This window comes from Neofelis nebulosa, chromosome 8, assembly GCF_028018385.1.
Source record: "Neofelis nebulosa isolate mNeoNeb1 chromosome 8, mNeoNeb1.pri, whole genome shotgun sequence".
Classification (NCBI taxonomy): Eukaryota; Metazoa; Chordata; class Mammalia; order Carnivora; family Felidae; genus Neofelis; species Neofelis nebulosa.
In genome coordinates this window covers 120,062,076-120,081,375 of record NC_080789.1, presented here as the reverse complement: position 1 = coordinate 120,081,375, position 19,300 = coordinate 120,062,076, and the positions used below count along the sequence as shown (strand labels likewise).

General features: G+C 38.7%; 1 protein-coding gene and 1 pseudogene across 1 annotated transcript in view; both read right to left on the bottom strand.

The window, feature by feature from the left end:
* Nucleotides 1–19,300, bottom strand: part of ARHGAP21 (Rho GTPase activating protein 21) — a 133,180-nt gene that overhangs the window by 104,573 nt on the left and 9,307 nt on the right.
* Nucleotides 11,762–11,861, bottom strand: LOC131484177 (U6 spliceosomal RNA; annotated as a pseudogene).

Sequence of the window (19,300 nt, the reverse complement as noted above, 5' to 3'; positions counted from 1 at the left end):
CACTTATTGTGTCAGGCCCTGGGTTAAATGCTGGACCCAGGTCATCTGATTTAACCTTCACAACAGTCTGTGATGAAGGTACTACTCGAGATGAGGAAGCAGAGGCGAGTAATGCTGGGGCCACCAGCCAGGGATGCACTGGGCCTTGGACACTGGATCCAGTTCTTGGACACTAAAATCTGTACTCTTATCCACAGCACTGTACTGCCTCCCTCCAGCAGTGTACAAGTATTTAATAAATAATAGACCCCGAATCAGAACTCTCCCAGCAGTATGCCAACAAAGTATCAACTGAGAAACGTGCCCACTGCGGCACCCTCCTGTTCCCATCATATCATTTATCTCATCTGCTGCTCCTTCAGTCAGCCTCCCTCACTCCTCACCCGGCCCTTTCCTTTACTCCTCTTATTTCTCTCCTACATTTCCCTACCTATATCATAAACTTTCCAGCAGCATCCTTCCACCGCTTAGCTTCAATAGTAACACTCAAATAAAATCAACTGCTGCCCTGAAGTTTCTTAGAAACCAGAAATTGTACATGGGAAGCCTTAAGCCCCATTTGGCTGCAGATGTGTTTTGCTTAGATCTCGGTATTTTGGAAAACTTGGATTAGTCACCAGCACTTAAAAATTAGGATGAATTCACATCAAGATGCTAATTTTAAAGTTTCCCTTAAAAACTAAATGATTGACAACAAGAGGTCCGACATGGTATCAGTCTCCTGAAACTGATTCTCCAGTTTGCCACAGTCTCCACCAGTGCCTGCTGTCTTACACCTGGCTCTCTTCAACTCTCTTTACTCTTTAAAATATTTTTCTTAAGTTTATTCATTTATTTTGAGAAAGAGAGAGAGTGTACACATGCATGGGAGGGGCAGAGAGAGAGGCAGAGAGAGAGGAAGAGAGAGAATCCCAAGCAGACTCCGTACCATCAGCACAGAGTGTGGTGTGGGGCTCGAATTCACAAAGCAGGATATCATGACCTGAGCCGAAATCAAGAGTCAGACGCTCTAACGGACTGAGCCACCCAGGCGCCCCTCAACTCTCTTCACTCTTATGGAACCCGAAGCCTAGCCCCCAAATCACAGAGTTTGTAACCTCCATCAAATACTTTAAGGGGTGGCATAAAGTCCCAGGAGACGTGGTCACATGCCATTCTCACTCTACGCTAAATTCTGCAAACTCTTCTCAGTGACGCCGGCAACCAAATGGCCTCTTGTTGGATCTAAACCACGGGGAAAATAAACTCAAATAAAATCAACTGCTGCCCTGAAGCAGTTGCAACAGCAAGCCTACAGAACCCCGGGCCACAGCAGGTCCAAAAGCACTTTCTATTGCCAGCTCACTGGATCAACTCATCCTTGGATTCTGTCGCAAGTCAAATATTCTTTTGGGATTAGCCAAAGTCCTGACAAGGTCCTAGACCTCAAACTAGGAAGTTTTCTGACGATGAGACTAACTAATAAGTCCAGTAAGAGCTGTGAACCAGTTACTAACCACTCAGTTTGGTTTGGGCTTTTTAAGTTTCAGCTTTGGTAGGTTCCTGATAGTATGAATTTTACATGCTAAGATAATTGAAGTATCTATCTTCTTTTATTCTCTAAGTAGCCATTCAAAATCCATATTTTTACGGTAATGTAAATCCATTAGGAGAGAACGAGAAAGTGCACTGAGAGATCAATCTTACACTGGAAGATATATAGACTACATGACCTTTTCCATCTCTAATCTCTGATACGTTAGTCTATTGTGCCCAACCTGAACTATGAAAAAATCTTTTCACCATTCCAGGACAGAGAGAATAGGACATAAAGGAAAGTACTGGAGATCCACAAGTCCCACTTAGAACTAAATTCATGTCTCATAAACTTCTGTTCATGCTGTGTTTATGGGAGAACTGAGAAATGATGCTGTGTTTGGGGGGGTGGGGGATGGACATTTCATTTATCACTCACTGCTTTCAATATTTTAAATTTAGCTTTTCTTCTAAATTTCAAACAATACTACAGAACAGTTTTAAATAAGGAAGACGAACACTCACCAAGAGATTAATAACCCTGTAAGGTAAGTAATTCATAGTTTTTAAAGATTCACCAATAAATAGAAGAAAGCTACCATCCAGTATCTTTCCATTTTGTGAGAGACGCTATCATGCTGAATACGTGCAGAGCTATTTGCGACTTACGAAAGCAGTCTACACCTCATAATAACAACGTTGACTGAGGCTGAAAGGAGAAATAGAGAGTTTTTGCTTCTTAGGGAAGAAAACTCAAACGTATATGGCAACTCTCATAAAAAACATACTCAGCAAAGTTTCTCTGTTGCACAATAACTATTTCCTAAAAGCCTGTTCAGGAACAAACTAAGTCCAAAAAGGAACTTCCATTTAACCCCACAGTAAAAGAAATCAACCATATTTCATGAAAAATGAAAAACTAGCCAAAAAGCAACTCATTCCAAAATCCTGCCTACCTAACTATAAACACAATGGGAAATGTCTCCAAAAACATACAACATTTACTTTGTTTTATGATTCTATTGCTTTAATTTTTTCCTGGTTTTATTTTTAAATAATTCATTCCAACTTCCCCTCCCCCACCACAGAAAGCTCTACAAAGTCTCATCTGTGCAACTGAAGAGTCCATGTAATTCTCTTAGAGAAATTCGCATCATTAGAGTTGAGATGTGCCCTGTTAAATTAGTATTTCAACACAAAGTAACGTCTAAAAGACTACTTTTTCACTGTTACACGAAGATACTGATTTTATAACCAGCATTTTCACTGATTTTTTTTTTTTTTTGCTTTATACATTAGAGCAGTTTTGAATTAAAAAGCAAATATGTACATATATGTATCAAACAAACCTGACCACTCCACGCACAATACAGATTGCACAATAAGCTCCAGTTGTGGTTGATCATACAGTCGAAAATCCTGAACTGGGCCATGACGGCTCACGGCACAGTCTGCGTGTATGTCTTCTCTGACTCAGCTCCCGTCAGCACCGGAGCGCTGTTACCAGAGCTCTGCAGTGATGTGAGCCGCAGACACGCTCTCCCCCTCCCTTTCCTGTCCAAGCAGCAATAACTAACCGGCAGAACTATATCATCTTCCCAAACACTGGTACGTGTAAGTTACAAGAGCATGAGGGAAAGACTTCTCACAAAAGCCTCATTCTGACTTTATTATCATCTGATTTTTAAAAAGGTGATTGCTTTTTCCTTCTTTCCGGAAGTCATAGGCTAGCATTTATAGAGTCCATGAAAACACAATTTGGGAAGCTGGTACAATAAATCCATCGTGCTGACAACATCCCACAACAAACCAGCTCCCCATTCGATGCTGTGGCAGCATCAGTGACCACGCTGTGTTCAATCCAAAGGCATCTCTGAATCCTGTCTTCATCTCTCAGTACGTCTCGCCCTGCTAACAACTCCTTAAAGGTCTCTCATCCCGGGTACCCTGCCGTGGTTCTCTTGGTTCTCTTCCTACTTCTCTGACCATTCCTTCTGGAAAGGGAGGCTAGACTGCAGTAAGAGAGACTTCACCGCCTCAACTGCTATCTACCAGATGTAGGACCAGGAGCTAATGGCATAACCTTTGAGCTTCAGCTCATCCATTTATAAAATGGAGATACTAACACCTGCCCTCATGGGGGTTCGAGTATGAAATAAAATGACATATGTAACATGCTTAAAACAGTGTTTAACAGACCCCTAATAAGTAATGGTTATTAATATTCTTAAGATGGGCTTCCTTCCTGTCCACATTAGAATTCTACCTCTCATCTCTTATGCTGTCCCTCCATGATGTCATCCTCCAGACCCATGATTTTGTAAGTATGAATTACCTGCAAACCTCTCTTTGGCCCCACCCTTTCTCCCAAGCCCCCATCTCACGTCTAAACTCTTGTCAAGTGCGTATACCTCGATACCTTATACTACATGTCCCAAACTGGACTCATTATCTCCCCATCACAACCCACACCAGCTCTGTGTCCCTCATCTGCAGTATGGTGGCACAATCCATCCCTTTGGTCACCGAAACAGAAACCAGCCATCCCAGACTCCCTCTCCCTTACCTCTCACATCTGTCACCAGATCCTGTCTTTTCAACTAAAACGTGTGAATTGGCCCCTTTGCTATTCCTACTATCACTGCCTAAATTCAGACCCCATCGGCTTTCTCCCGGCTTACCACGAGGGCCTCTAGCTGGTCTCCCAAACACCCTGGCCCACTCCTTTCTGGAATCCCACCTCCAGAGGACTACCAAAAACAATCTCTGAAACAACACACTAATCGTATGACTACCCCACCTAAATCCCTTCCTGGTTCCTTTCTGCCTGTGGCAGTGTTTCCTAAAAACTGTTCCTACTTCTTCCATAGGATGCAGAATATGAATTAGTTAAGTGAAAAAAGGTTTTCAGGGCAAAATAAGCTTGCCAAAAGCCAGGTTAAACACAGATAAACAAAGTTGCAAGACTGCTAAGAGTCTAAGTAGGATGAGATTCAAAGGCTCCTGGAAAGCTTGTTTTTAACTAGTTCTTCTTGAAATCGTTAGCTGATTTTTCTTCCTCTATCTTTTCCTTAATTGGTGGTGTTCCCTAAGGTTCTGACCTTGGCTCTTTTCTCTCATCTCTCTCAATGAGCTCATCTATTTCCCAAACTATAATTATAGTATACACTGGCTTAATTGACCTCTGCCTAAATGACTTGCCAGACAAACCAAAATCCTCAATTCCTGCTGTATGAACCCTGGCTGGGCCCATGGCAACTCAACTCTTATGTTTGGGAAGACAGTCTCTAGCCACTTCATTTCCGCTCCCACCAAATGAGATGCACGCTCAACACAACCAGTCTGTTTTGGCACACCTCTTTATGTCGGTTTTATTTGTATTACTGTGGTTATGTACCTTAGATGATATACAAACTGATGAAACAGGAGTAAAAATGAGAGTTGCTATTTCTATGAAAACCCGAATGCTTTGAAAAGATTCAATATAGGCTGCTGCTCGCCTCTAGATTTTTTTTCCTTCCTTGGTCTTGTACTCTTTTCTCAAGTAAGATACTAGAAATTCTCTCTAGCTGTAGCCACTAGGCATATTCAAAGACTAAGGCTGTTCCCTCTGCCAGAAGATTCTTCTCTCTACCTAGCTAACTCCTACCGGACTAAAAACAATCTTCCCAGGAAGACATTCCCTGATCCCTACACTAGGTGAGGTCTGTCTGTTCTGTGTTTTCACAGCTACCCACTCTTCTCCTAAGATAATATTCATTGCATTCTATTAAAATTATGTGTTCAATTGTTTGTACTTCTCATTATCCATGTGTATCCATGAAGGCACAGACCAGACCATGTCTGGATTTTTTCACTGGTGTTTCCTCATGTCTGGCACTTAGAAGGTACTCAATTAATATTTTTTGAATGTGTTAATAAATGTTGAAGGATGGTTCTAAGTATAATAGAAATCTCTGGCACTAGAAGCATCAAATGTGAATCATTTTAAGATAGATTAACTTTTAGGGGCACCTGGGTGGCTCAGTCAGTTAAGCACCTGACTCTTGGTTTCGGCTCAGGCCCATGATCCCACAGTCCCATGGGTTCGAGCCTCACATGGGGCTCCACACTGACGGTGCACAGCCTGCTTGGAATTCTCTCTCTCCCCTTCTTTCTGCCCCTCCCCAGCGCAGGCTCACTCTCTCAAAATAAATAAATAAACTTAAAACAAAACAAAAAGATTAACTTTTATCCTAGGAACCAAAGGGTCATTATCACCAATTGTGAGCCAAACACAAAATGCTTCCTTCCTGAATCATCTCATTAAGCTGTTGAAACAGACAGGATTCTAGCAAAATCCCCAAATACCTATACTATTCTATCCCCATATTGAGATTCTGAAAAATTCTGGGAGAGGGGAAGGAAAAGTTTCAGGCATCTGATGTCCAAAAGTTCCCAGGTGAGTGATAGATCTTATTAGTTAAGAGCTACTGCACAGAAGCACATACCAAAAATAAGTAATAATACATAAATAAAGACTCAGAGACTCAAGGTCCAACTATAATCAAGCTTTTATCAATCATTCCTAAACACAGCGTATACTTCAATTGTAATATTGTAGCAATACTAATTTTCTGGTTTTGACAACTGTCCTATGGTTACTTCAGATGTACATGAAAGAAATTTGGGTGAAGACTCTACGACAACTCTATACTATCATGCAACTTCTCTGTGAGTCTAAAGTTATTTCAAAATAAAAAAAGCTAATATGAAAAGGATCATAAACAACTGAAACCCAGGGGCAAGGAACACTCCCAAGATCCAGACGTGATCTCAAAATACCATTCACCACTAAAAGAAAGCAGGACTTCTTAGAGAAATGGCTGGTTCTAAGGTCCTGGGCAGGAAATGTACATAAAAGATGAGCTAGAAAACCACACGGGCCCATGTCTCATGGACTCAGTTGAAAACTTGAAGAGGCTACCACTGGTCAAAAATGGGATAACTGGAGCCAGTATAAAAATTGAAACCTAGGAGCTATGTTTGCATTTGTCAGCTAATAATACGAGATAGGCAGATAAATACAGAAATACATACATATAGGTCACCTTTGAAAGCTGATCAGGGAACTGACCATTTCTGTAAGTAAAGGGAAAGAATTAAGCAAAAAAAATCATAAAGTCATATGATCACTACTTTTTTTTTACAACATATGGTTCATACTTCTAAAAAATTAGTTAATCTATAATCCCATATTGACACTTCTGAAATTCAAACAACCCTAAAAGTCAAAACATATTTTGTAACTCACCGAATGGCAAAATCTGCCCTTCCATGACCTGACACAAAGCTCTTTCTAAGCTTTTATTTATTCCCTATAGGATAAATATTCGTACATTGTCAGCAGAAATTACTGATAGCGGGGTGCTGTTCCAGAACCTGCATCATCTTACATTTCTAAAATCTGAAGACTTCTGGATTCTGAAAAACACGACGACTTTGGATTACAGATCTGTACAAATAACACGGGAATTGAGGGTAACTAGGCAGCAGGAGTCCAAAAGAAAAAAAAAAAAAAAAAAAAAGAAGAAGCAGGGGGAGAAGACCACAGAAAGCAAGACCATCCACCCTGAACTGGGAACATCAGCTTCACCTAGGGTCACTAAGGTCAGAGAAAGCTTTACAAGCAGATAAACCCTGAGCCAAATTTTGAAGGAAGTGTGGGAATTAACATAAACGACAAGCCATGAGAAAGGCATTTCAGGCAAAATGAACAAGATCAGACATGAAAACACTTCAGACTTCCCATATATTCAAGGGACAACGGATCGGCCATTTGGCTTGAGTAAATGCCCCATCTGGCTCTTGGTGGACAGTAAGAAGACACATGGAAGAAGCAGATGTGCTTTAAGTCCTGCCACAGTGATTCAGCGTTAAATGAACTTCAAGTTTTCCTCAAAAACACATCTTTTATATGTGATATATGGTGATTGTCAGGATTAAATAAGGTACATAATAAATGTTAAGGTACTTAATAAGGGTTCAGTGTTCACTCTTAAAACCCTAAAAAAATATCTAAAATCTACTTTATCTCCCTGTATGTTTCCAGGAAACAGGCATTACAGCCTAGCACTTACAAAAAGCATATTAAGATTAAATAGGCTGGGGTGCCTGGGTGACTCAGTCGGTTGAGTGTCCGACTTCAGCTCAGGTCATGCATGATCTCGCCATCTGTGAGTTCGAGCCCCACGTCAGGCTCTGTGCTGACAGCTCGGAGCCTGGAGCCTGCTTTGGATTCTGTGTCTCCCTCTCTCTCTCCCCCTCCCCCACTCATGCTTTCTCTCTCTCTCTCTGTCAAAAATAAACATTAAAAAAATTTTTTTTAATAAAAAATTAAAAAAGATTAAATAAAAGGCTAGTCAATGCCCATAGTATAAACACATAAAGGGCAATAGGAATAAAAAATATTGAAAGACTGTGACACTCAAAACTGGAGACAAATAAATAAATATTGCATGCTAGAAGTCAAAGCGCTAATTAACTTTTTTCTGATTTATGTATTTTTAGGCAAAAACAAGTATAAACTATACAGCTCTTGGGGCACCTGGGTGGCTCAGTCAGTTAAGCATCTGACTCTTGGTTTAGGCTCAGGTCATGATCTCACAGTTCCCTGAGTTCAAGCCCCTCATGGGGCTCCACGTGGACAGCACAGAGCCTGCTTGGGATTCTCCCTTTCCCTCTCCCTCTCTCTCTGCCCCTTCCTGCTTATGTTTGCATGCTCACTCTCTCTCAAAATAAATACATAAACTTTAAAAAATAAACTGTCACAGCTCTTTAACAACCATATCACCTTTTGCAAAGGCTTAACTACTCTTTTACTTCCAGCTATTGGAGATCTATTCTGATGGTCTGTATTTTTGCTCTCTTCCAACTAGAGGTTTGAGACCATCCTGGCCAACAAAATCTTCTAGAAATATACACAGTTAATCTAACAGAAACAAATTCACTTTTTCCTGACCTTGCCTGTTCATATTATCTGCAGAAAAGCAAAACCATCACCATAAAACCTCCAGGAGCTTACAGGTTATAAAACAGTAGAGGAAGGAGATTAGCAGAAACAACGATTAAATAAATAAAGATGTCTATAGAACCGGAACACATTAAAATATTTCAAAGAAGAAGTGTTATATGATTTAACTCTTTAAAGAGGAAAGCTTAAAAAATACTATCACCAACATTACTCTTTCTTGGGGGTCCAGTGGCCAATTTGCTTGTGAGAATCAACAGATTATACAGGTTGACTTTGTAAACAGCTACTCACAGCTACCTAGACCCTAGCTTTTAAAAAAAAATCAGATACAAAAACACTAATCCAAAGGGATACACGCACCCCTATATTTATAGCAGCATTATTTACAATAGCTAAATTATGGAAGCTGCCCAAGAGTTCATCAATAGATGAATGGATAAAGAAAATGTGGTACACACACACGCACGCACACACACACACACACACACACACACAGTGGACTATTATTCAGCCATAAACAAGAATGAAATCTTGCCATTTGCAACATGAATACAGCTGGAGAGTATAATGTTAAGCAAAATAAGTCAGTCAGAGAAAGACAAATACCCTATGATTTCACTCAGATGTGGAATTTAAGAAACAAAACAAACACGCAGAGGGGGAACCAAAGAGGAAAACCAAGAAACAGACTCTTAACTGTAGGGAACAAACTGATGGTTACCAGAGGGGAGGTGGGTGGGGGGATGGGTGAAATAGATGATGGGGATTAAAGAGTGCACTTATGACAAGTACTGAGTAATGTCAAAAGAAGAAGAAGAACAACAGCAACAAAGCTGGAAGACTCACACTCCCCAATTTCAAAACTTATTATAAAACTACAACAGTGGTACTGGTACACTGTAGTATAGGCTAGACATATAGACCAATGGAATAGAGAGCCCAGACATAAATCCGCACGTATACGGGCAATTCGTTTGCAATATAGGTGCCAGAACCATTCAATAGGGAAAGGATAGTTTTTCAAACAAACAGTGCTGGGAAAACTGGATATCCACAAGAATGAAGTCGTACCTTTACCTTATACCATATAGAAAAACTGGCCTAAAGTGGATCAAAAATCTAAATTTAAGAGCTAAAACTATAAAGGTCTTACAAGATAACATGGAAATTCTCCATGACCTTGGATTTGACAACAGTTTCTTCATTATGATGCCAAAAGCATAGGCGACAAAAGGGAAACATAAATTAGGCTTCATAAAAATTAAAAATCGGATACATTAAATGACACTGTAAAAAAAAGTAAAAGTAAAAAAGAAAGTAAAAAAGAAAACACACAAAACAGGAGAAAATATTTGTAAATCATATATCTGATAATGGATTAATATCCAGAATATAAAGAATTCCTACAAGTTAACGACAAAAACCACACCCAATTTAAAAATGGGCCAAGACCTAGAACAGACATTTTTCAAAGATGATAAACAGCCAAGAAGCACATGAAAAGATGCTCATCAGTAGTCATTATGGACATGCAAATCAAAATCACAATGAGATTTCGCTTCATCCATATGCTGGTTGGCTACGATTTTTAAAAAAGTAGTATTTTAAATATAAGATAACAAGTACTGGTGAGGATGTGGAGAGACTGCAAGGCTCATACACTGCTGGCAGGAATGTAAAATGGTCAGCCACTGTGGAAAACAGTTCAACAGTTCCCCAAAATGTTAAACACAGGGTTACTATATGACCCAGCAATTCCACGTCTGAGTATATAATCAAAAGAATTAAAAACAGGGGTTCAAACAGAAACTTGTACACCAATATTTACAGCAGCATTATTACTATAGTCAAGGCAAAAACAGCCCAAATGTACATATCAACAGAGGAATGGATAAGAAAATACACTATGTACATACAGAAGAATATCATTCAGCCATAAAAAGGAATGAAGTTCTGATGCGTTCTACAACATAGGTGAACCTTAAAAACTTTATGCTAAGTGAAATAGTCCAGGCACAACAGGACAAATAATGTATGATTCCATTTATATGAGCTATCTAGGACAGGAAAATTCATATTAAACATAGAATAGAGTAGGCGCCCCTCCTCGGTGACTCAGTGGGTTAACTGTCTGACTCTTGATATCAGCTCAGGTCATGATCTCACGGTTCATGGGTTCGAGCCCTGTGTTGGGCTCTGCGCTGACAGCGCGGAGCCTGCTTGCAATCCTCTCTCTCTCCCTCTCTCTCTGCCCCTCCCCTGCTTGTGCTCTCTGTCTCACAATAAATAAATAAACTTAAAAAAAAATAGAGGCTACTAGGGGTTAGGGGAATGGGGAGTTACAGCTCAATGGGTACAAAGTTTCTGTGCAGGATTATGAAAATGTTCTAGAAACAGTGATCATTACACAACACAGTGAATTGTATTTAATGCACTTAACTGTACATGTAAAAATGGTACACATTTCATGTGTGTTTCACCACAATAAAAAAAGTTAATCAAAAACTTCTGAACCAAGAAGAAAATATGAACTATAATTACTGATCATAACTAAGGGAAACATTACAACATAGGCTCTTACCTACATAAGAATCTAGTACTACAGTAATTAAGTACAAAATTGTCATAAGCGAACAAATCAACGACCTTTTCTTTTTTTTTTTTTTACAAACTGAATTCAGAGAAGTTTACTTATTTATGTTGGCTTCCAAAACAAATTAAAGGCTGAGATAAAATTAAATTGCCTAATAGTTGTATGCCAGTCTCCTTAAACCCAAGACATATCAACATTTTGCAACTTAAAATCTACAGAACATGTAGTTTTTCAATAATTTTTCATATTCAACTATCTTTAAGTTTTCAATGTTAGCTACAACTAAGAAAAAAATAAAAATTAAAAATTTTTCTCTATCAAAAAACAAAACTTAAGAATTTTTCCGAACTACCTAGGAGGATAAGAGAAGTCCAATGATATGATGTAATGATATGATGTTAGGGCTATAAATTAAAGGTTTAAGAGGTCAACTTTCTGAAAGGTACAGCAACTCTCTCTCCCTGACCATTCTCAAAAAAAAAAAAAAAAAAAAAAAAAAGCACAGAAGCTAAAAGTATTTTGATTTCCTTCTTTTTAAAACATATAGTTGGAGGATTTGAGAGTGAGGAAAGACAACTTCTCATTAACTTCTCATTAACTTCTCATTACATTTAATTTTTTTCCTTGTTTTGCATTTTTTAAAAAATATGGACTACTTCACCAATGTGTGTGTCATCTTTCTGCAGGTGACATCCTAATCTCCATATTGTTCCGGTTTTAGAACAATGTGTGCAGCTCACGTGAGCAGTGTCTTGTATTCTTAATTGCATTTTTCATATATTTTCATTGAGGCATAAATATTTACACATTTAAACATTTCCAATGTTTAACTCTTATAAAACATAGCTCTTAAGTGTATATGACACGTTACAAACACATGCATCTAAGTAATTCCCCCCAACCTCAAGAGACAGAACATTTCCATCACCCCCAGGAAGTTTGCCATGTGTCCCAGTCATTCTGGAAATCACCCCCTTTACCCACAGAGGCAATGTGCATCCATCGTGCTATTCATTATATTGATAATTCATCCATATTGCTGCATGCACACACAGCCTGCTGCTTTTTATTGCCAGAAAGTATTCCACACTAGGAATACATGAAAATCTATTTATTTTCCTATTAATAGACATTGAGTTGTTCCTAGTTTGAAGCTATCTTGAATAAAGCAGTTATGAACATTCCTGAACAAGCCTTTTGTGTGAACGTGTGTTTTATTTCCCTTGGGGGTAATTACGTAGGAATGAAAATGCTAGATCATAAAGTAGGTATATGTTGAACTTGATAAGAAAATGACAAAGGTTTTTAAAAATATGGTGGCATTTTACACTCTGATCAGCAGTGTAGCAGAGGTCACTGTGCTCTACATCCTAACTAAAATCTGGTGTTGTCAAACTGCTTTCCTTTTACATAAATTCTGATGAAGTTTAATTTATATACAAGAAAGTACACCCCTATAAAATGCACAGTTCAGTGAATTCTGACCACTATAGATACCCATATAACCACAACCACCATACAATCAAGAACATTTTCATCACCCCAACTCCCTTCATGCTCCTTTGCAATCAAAGCCCTCCCAGCTCCAGGCAACCCGTGATCTGCGCTCTGTCACTAAGGCTTAGTTTACTCAGTTCTAGAATTTTATGTAAGTAGAATCAGACGTTATGCACTCTTCCAAGTCTGGCTTCTTTTTTCTCAACATTTTGAGATTCATTTGTGTTGCTGAGTATATCAATACTTCTTTTTAAATTTCTGAGCAGCATTCCATTATGTGGATATACCATTATTTATTGATGGATTTGGGGTTGCTTCAAATTTGGGAATACTATGAATAAAACTGTTATGAAATTAATGTACAAGTCTTTTTGAGGACATTGGTTTTCATTTCCCTTGGGTAAGTACCTAGGAGTGGGCCACGTGATAAATGTATGCCAAAATATTTTCCTAAATGGCTGTGTCATTTTACATCCCTCTCAGCAATGTTTAAGAGTTTGGCTGCCCCACCTACCCAACAACCCTTGGTACTTTTATTCTTCTTACGTGTAGCTTTCTAATAAGAGTACAGTGGTAGCTCATTGTAGTTTTAATTTGCATTTTTTCCCCTAATGGTTGATACCACTGAACATCTTTTCATGTGCTGAAATACGGTTCCTGTATCTTCTATAAAAGAAGTTCTATAAAAGTAGTTCAACTTTTCCCCATTTTAAAAATTGGGTTGTCTGGAAGCAGGTCTTTGATCAGATATATGTTTTACAAATATATTTTCTCCCCACCTGTGGTTTTGCTTTTCATTCTCTTAACAGTGCTTTACAAAGAGCAAAAGGTTTTAATTTTGATGAAATCCAATTTATCATTTTGTTTTCTTTTCTGGTGAGTGCTTCTTGTGTCCTGTCTCAGAACTCTTTGTCTAACCCCCAAAGTCATACATATTTTGTTCTTTGCTAGAAGTTTTATTGTCTTAGCTTTTACATGTATGTCAGTGATCTATTTAGGGTTGATTTTTCTGTGGGATGTAAGGCAAAGGTTCATGTTTGTCCATATGGATATCTACTTGTTCCAGCACCACCTGAATAACCTCACTGAATTCAAATGATCAAATACACAAACAAGGGTCTCCCAACTCTCCACTGCCTTCCACTGCTATACAGATCTATCATTATGCCAATTCTATACTGTCTCTATTTTTGTAGCTTTCAACATTATAAAACAGTATTATAAATAAGTAATATAAAACTACTCTTTTTCAAAACAGTTTTGGCTACTCTGTGTCCTTGGCATTTTCACATAAATTTTAGAATTAACTTGTTTATTTATAAAAAAAATTTTTGTTAAGCCTTGCTAGAACTTTAACTGGGATTGAACTGGATTTATTTGGCAATTTGTGGCTAAGTCATATCTTAATATTGAGTCTTCCAATCCATAACATAGGGTATCTCTCCATATTTAGGTTGTCTTTAAGATATTAAAATAAGGCTATGTTTTTATTTCATTTTCCAATTGTTCAATGTATAGAAATACACTGATTTCTGCACAGTAGCGTTGTATCCTTGTGTCTTGTGACCTTGCAAAATCCACTTACTAGTTCTAGAAAGTATTTTTGGTAGATTTCTTACAAAGTTCTATGTGCACAATCATGTTGTCTGCAAATAAAGAGTTTTACTTCGTCCTTCCCTTTTTCCTTCCTTCATTTCCTTTTCATGATTTGTTACACTAAGTAGGGACTCCGGTACGTTGCTGAATAGATGTACTGAGGGCAGACATCCTCACCCTGTTCCTAACCTTGCTAGCAAAGTATTCAAGATTTCTCCACGTATGATAGCTGGAGCTTTTTTCATAAAATTCCCTTATCAAATTGGGTAAATTTCCTTATATTCCAGTTTTCTGAGAGATTTTATGAGGAATGAGTGTTAAATTTTGTCAAATGCTTTTTCTGCATCTACTGAGATGATGACCATATGAGTTTTCTCCTTAATTGTATTATGTTAAATTGTTAAATTTGTTCATTATTAATATGTTAAAATGACAAGCTTTCATTTCTGGGATAACTCCCACTTAATCATGACATTATTATCCTTTGCATATACTGACAGATTTGACTTGCTAACATTTCGTTAAGAATTCTATCTACAGCCATAATGGTTCTTGGTCTGAACATTCCTTATAACGTTCTTGTCTAGTTATTACCAGGCTGATGCTGGGTCTCATAAAAAGGAGAGGGTGAGCGTTCTTCCACCTCGTGTTTTGAGTTTGTATAGTATTGGTAGGATTTCTTTCTTAAACACGTGATAGACTCTATCGGTGCAGCCATCAGGATCTGCAGTCTTCTTTGTGGGGAGGTTTTTCATTACAAATTCTATTTCTTTAACATTTATGACGCTAGTTAGATTTTTTTTATTTCTCCTGTGCCAGTTTTGGTAATTTGTATCTCCCAAGGTGTGATACTATGATTTATAATAAGAAATACATATTTGGTCTTCATCCCCATTCCTGGCACAGAGTTCCTAAAACCCTTGGAATTTCCTAAGTGGGGAGAGCAACAATGGTGTCTTTTGTTGTGTTAATGAGGTGACTTTTGGACTGCACCTAAGAATAGGGGCTGGTTGCCAAGAGAACCAACCCTGTGATTAGACTTGGAAGTTTCAGTCCCAACCCTCTGACCTCAGGGAAAGAGAGAGGGCTGGAGTTCGAATCATTCCCCAATGGCGAATCATTTAATCAATTATGCATATGTAATGGAGCCTCACTATAAACCCAAAAGGATGGGGTTCAAAAGCTTCCAGGTTGGTGAGCACGTGAGGATTTGGGGAGAGTGGTGCACCTAGAGAGGACATGGAAGCTCTATAACCACGCCCTTGCCCCACACCTTGCCCTAGGCATCTCCCCCATCTGCCTGTGCCTGAATTGTATTCTTTTAAAATAAACCAGTGATCTAGTCAGTAATATGGTTTTCTGAGTTCTGTGAGTCACTCTACCAAACTAATCGAACCCAAGGAGGGGGTTGTAGGAACCTCTGATCTACAGCCATCTACAGCTGGTGGGTTAGGCAACAACCTGGCAGCTGAAGGGAGGGGGCCGTCTTCCAGGAATGAGCCCTTAATCTGTGAGATCTGATGATCTGATGCTAGGATGTTATCTCCAGGTACACAGTGTCAGAACTGAGTAGAACTGTAGGACACCTAGTTGGTGTTGGAGAATTGCCTGGGGTGGGAACCCACACCCCCCACAAACGTAAACAAATCTGAAGGGTACCAGAATTCTTACACAGAATTTGCCCATTTCATCTAAACTGTCAAATTCACAGACATAAAGTTGTCCATAATATCCCCTTTTCATCTTTTTAAATGTCTGCAGGCTCTGAATGATGTCCCCTCTTTTATTCCTGATATCAGTTTCTTCTGTTTTCCCTCTTAATCACACAAACTGATTTCTAAAGTTTGAAATCCTTTCCAGAGACTGACATAAAGTTGCTATCTGGTCCGCTGTCAATTCAAAGCCAACTAGAAAAGACATACTGTCAAAAATCTGCTACACATTTCACCATAGCTTGGCAAAATCCAGTAGTATTCACTCTCTAAGCCATATGTTTTTGGTATCCTTAAGCATCCTGAAGACATACGAAAATTTCAGAGCCTTAAGTATCGGCCTTTTTTCCTAGAGATCCCGCTTGATCCAAACATAGTGTTTCAGCAACTAGTTCAAGGTAAGAGTTAGATAAAAGATTATGATGATCAAATTAAAGGCAGCCGAGCGTGGTGACAGAAGCTAAGGAGTAAACAGGGAAAGACGATTCCTCTTCCAAGTTCCTCTAAACTGAAGAGAATTTGCATTATCTCTTATCTAGAGCAGATGCAGTTCTAGTAACCATGAACTATGAATATGAAATGAGGTTTTGTCACTATCTTCAGCGAAGGATTCTATTTGATTCATACCACCCCAAGGGAGATTCCAATGACACCTAGTCTCTCCCACTAAGTCTATAGTGTATAGTGTAACCCTTGTCAAAGGGTACAAGGTTTCAGTTATGCAAGGTTCTGGAGTTCTACTATACAGCACAGTGCTTATAACTAACAATACTGCACTGGACACTTAAAATTTGCTAAGAGGATGGATTTTTTTTTTTTTTCTTTTTTGAGAGAGAGAGAGAGAGAGAGAGACAGAGTGTAACCAGGGGAAGGGCAGAGACAGCGGGAGACATAGAATCCGAAGCAGCCTCCAGGCTCTGAGCTGTCAGCACAGAGCCCGATGCGGGGCTCGAACTCACAAACTGTGAGATCAATGACCTGAGCCGAAGTTGGACACTTAACCCAGGCGCCCCAGTAGATCTTAATTTAACGGGTTTTACCACAAAAATAACAATAATAATAATAGTACAAATAGCAGTAGCAATAATACAGGGGCAAGAGGAAACTTTGGGAGGTGATGATTGTGTTTATAGCCTTAATGGAGGAAATGATTTCATGGTATATACTTATCCCCAAACTCACTGAGCTGTACACATTAAGTATGTACAGCTTTTTACATGTCAATCATACTTCAATAAAGGGATTAAAAACACCAAGGCATTGGGGTACCTATGTGGCTCAGTTGGTTAAGTGTCCAACTTGATTTCAGCTCAGGTCATGATCTCATGGTTTGTGGGTTTGAGCCAGCATCGAGCTCCATGCATGCTGGCAGTGCAGAGCCTGCTTGGGATTCTCTACCTCCTGCTCTCCCTGCCCCTTCCCTGCTTGTGCTCTCTCTCTCTCAAAATATAAATAAATAAACTTAAAAAAAAAATTTTAAGGCCAAGGTATCTAAAATATTCAGAACCCTAAAATATTTGGGCATCTAACAACTACTGTAACAGCAGGACCTTTGAAGAAGTAAGCCATGGACCTCTGTTTAAACAGCTTTACATCAAAGGCAACTAGTGAAGTTTGGATTTCCTATTAACTCTCAGAAACAGTCTTTACCTAGGAAAAGAAAGCAAAGGAAGTCCATTCACCACTGCTATTCCTTCTTCTATTGATGTATTCATACCTGCTTTTTAGTATTTCTTGGCAAACAGAGATTCAACCATGGGGTCTAAGATAAACATCACTTCCTAGAAGAAAAGAAATACATCGCATATTTCCCATGACATTCAAGGACATCAGTTTTCTCAAAGGCTTCTCTTAATCCTGTGAATTCAAATCATTCTCTTTTGAGATGCCTATCAACCTCCGTTATGCCTTCTCCATTTGTCTACTGGTCTCACTCTGTCAGATCCTCCCGGTCAGTGGCTTTGCTCCTTCTCCAACATTACTTTCAATGACTTCAAGAAATCCTGCTTCTTTTGCAGAATTAGCAATTGGACTCTATAATTAGCTTACATTGTATTTGCATTGTGATAACACAATGTGGATAACTAGTGCATCTCATAGTCCATGAGATTGAAAGACAAAACGGACTCAATGGACAGACAGAACAGGGGCTAGTGTTAAAAGAGGAAGGGTATATAGAGGGAATTATTCTGTTAACAATTATTACTTATGTTAGAATGCTTTCTGAGACCCTTCAGGATGTATACTCAGATAAAGAGTACCATATATACACATGAATGATATATATGAAAGAGCACATATATAGAGATAATGTGTATATATACGTTTTCTGCCGTTGTAACTTTTCCTAGTCTTGACACAGAGTTAATATGAACAAATGATTATAAGATGCACAAAAGAAATTATTCTACCAGTTACTTGCTCAAATATACCCTTCTGTCAATGACATGAAACAAATTACTTTTATAATACAGCTAAAAGGTAACAATAGCTTCAATATGACCAGAGTCAGAATTCCATCAGTTTTAAAATGGTAACTTCTGATTAAAATATAACATACAAAAATGTGGGACTATCTCACTGTTGAATTTTAAAGTGCTCTTTTTTTTTTTTTTTTAATTTTTTTTCAACGTTTTTTATTTATTTTTGGGACAGAGAGAGACAGAGCATGAACGGGGGAAGGGCAGAGAGAGAGGGAGACACAGAATCGGAAACAGGCTCCAGGCTCCGAGCCATCAGCCCAGAGCCTGACGCGGGGCTCGAACTCACGGACCGCGAGATCGTGACCTGGCTGACGTCGGACGCTTAACCGACTGCGCCACGCAGGCGCCCCAAAGTGCTCTTTTGACTTAAAGTTTATTTTATATGAAACGAATATTACTTTGGTATACCAATGACCTGTAGAAATATATATGATTACAAATAGAAGAAAATAATTGTAATGTTAATCCTGAAGTGCTCACTGGCTTAGTCATTTAAATTCCGTCTCCATATTTCTGCCTGTTTTCTTTATACTGATTTCAATTTGGTCAGAAAAATTCCAAAATCAGGGTACCATAAGAATTCAGACTTTGGAAGGAGCTATGAATGTCATTTAGGCCTGTTGTTCTCAAACTTGGAAGGTCACCAGGGAATCTTTTTTAAAGTTAAGGCTTTTCAGTCTCACTTCCAGGGATTCTAATTCATTAGCTTAATGGTGGGAACAAAAATCTGTAGTTTTATAAGTTATGCAAGTGATTATAACAATCACCCAGATTGGTCTGACTTAAATTCCTACCAAAGCAGGAATTCTGTCTGTTATTCCCCCAAGTGAAGGTCATTCTATTTGCAAAGAACACATTGAATTTCAGTTACCTTCTATTAAAAAAAAAAAAA